Genomic DNA, 2,356 nt, shown 5'->3' with positions numbered 1-2,356 from the left:
TATGAATGGTTTGTGTTTTGTGCGTTATGTTTTTGTCTCTCTCAGCCCCAAAGCATTTTTGAATTTGGTGTCCCAACGGCTAGTTTATTTTGCCAGCCCTTTTTTCTCTTTTTATTTATTTTTAATTCTTAAATTTTGTTTTTTTATCATTATTCGCCGATTTTTCTTTTTTTCTTTTTCCTTTTTTTTTGGGTTTTCTTTTATGTCGTTCTGGACATTTTCGTGAGTTAATCCGCCGAGTAAAGCGGGACCGAGTTTCAAGTTTTAACGGTTTTTATTACATTTTAATTATTTCTCTGTTATTATTTATAAAATTAATTAATTCCTTCAGGATGCAAAAGGACAAAAAGGAATATGAGTAAAGTTATGACAATTACGGTTGGAGCCACACATCAATTATTAGTTTTCTACCAAAATCCAAAAGAAACGAAGGAAAAATCTGCGGAAGGACAAAAAAAAAAAAAAAGAAACAAAAGAAAAGAGAAGAAAAATAGAAGTAATAATTACACTGCATAGCAAATTTATAAAAGTGTAGTTTGAGTATAAGAATTGTTTTAAATATCTCAGTAATAATAAAAATGACATGGTAATTATTTTAAGAGTAATTGACATTATTAGTTATTAAAATTTTTAGTAAGTGACAATTCGGTTCATTTTCTTTTAATTTTTGTAAAATGGTCATTAAACTCTTAAAATGTTGACAATTAGAACTTTTCAATCTATTTTATATTTCTAACAGAATCCCTCATGTGCAATATGTGTGACCAGATGTTGAGGGTATTTCAGTAAAATGGCTATATTATACATTAATAAAAATTTAAAAAAAGACAAACCGTTGTTACCACTTTTGAGCAACTCATCTTTCTTCACAAAGCTATTAAACTGCCCCACCCACGTATTGCAGATTCTCACTACGTTGTATGGCTACTTCTTGAAATCTAACGAACACGGTTACGCCATCCCGAACCTAAGGTTCTCCTCCATAAACTAGTTACTTTTCTCTCTTCATTATCGTGGAGTTAGAATCACATCAGGTGTCACTCTTAGATACTGTCATTCTCAGACTGACTCAGATTTAGCCCTACCCAACTGGGGCTAACATCATCTCTCATAAAGACAAATCATTCTTACCACTTTTGACATCAAAATCGCGATCACAATCTCCTCAGACTCTGCCACCTAATGTACAACCACATCGTGCCTAACGACTAGCCCACTTGGACCAACTAGAAGAGGCCACAAAAGCCTCACCCTCCATATCAACAAGCATGCCGCAAAAGAGCCCTAACAAGAGTTTTGGTCCTTAACATTAAAATTAACATAAAAATCTTAAATTTAACAATAGACAATCAAAACTATATTGCATAATAACTGAAAATTTCACATATATAGTTACATTAAACTTAAAATGTTCTAATTCTCAATGCATCTTAACAATAGTAAAGTGCATATTTTGAACATATTGTTACACCACGGTTGAAGATTTGACCATTCCTTTGGACGACAAGCGCCGAGGACTCCATGTCGAGAACCGGTTACTGGTGCTGAGGGATAGATGTACCTAACATACCCTTTATACGTCGAGAGTTCATGCGGGATAACGTGCGTCGAGAGCCCCGTTGAGGTTGTAAAAGCCACGACGTCGAGATAGCAGCCCGGTCCAATCCGAGGATAGTCCTGTCAACTCAAGGGAAGATACACTGTACCAACCACTTGTAATGACTGAGAAAATTTCAGACTTTAAATAATACAATTTATTTATTTAAGCCAAGGATTTTCCTAGAAATTATTATGTGACTGAAGGATTTATGGAATCAATATATGTATTCCTAAATTCTGTAGCAGATTTCATGTTAAGTTCATGTTTTCGATCAAGTAAATTCGATCGATAAATTCTTGCCATACTTTAAGGCGGAATAATTTTCAGTACAAGTATAGTTTGAGAATCTTAATTTCAAGAATCTCCAAACACATCATGATGTTAGCAGCGTAAAAAAAACGCACTGACATTTTTAAAGAAGAGAAAATCCTTAATTGCCAGACAGCTAGGTTAAAGTCACAAGATAGATACCTATAGTAGAAGGGTACAATGTGAGCTAAGGAGTTGACACCGTCAGAAATAATGTCATTCCCGGGATATAATGCAGAAAAGTTAAATTTAGAATTTATTCAGTCTAGAATTAATTTCAAGACTTGAAACAGTTTAAGATATTACGCGAGTAAAAATTTAACGTGATATCAAAGCAGACGAGGATTTAAAAGTTGAACTGTAAATAAGTAGTAGAAAAAAAAAAGAACTGTCATAAACAAGAATTTCCTGTCAGCTAAGTACCCTTTACAGTCAGTATGATTTTTA

This window comes from Morus notabilis, unplaced genomic scaffold, assembly GCF_000414095.1.
Source record: "Morus notabilis unplaced genomic scaffold, ASM41409v2 Scaffold951, whole genome shotgun sequence".
NCBI classification, from domain to species: Eukaryota; Viridiplantae; Streptophyta; class Magnoliopsida; order Rosales; family Moraceae; genus Morus; species Morus notabilis.
The sequence above is the reverse complement of the archived record's forward strand: the minus strand, read 5'-3'. Positions refer to the sequence as shown.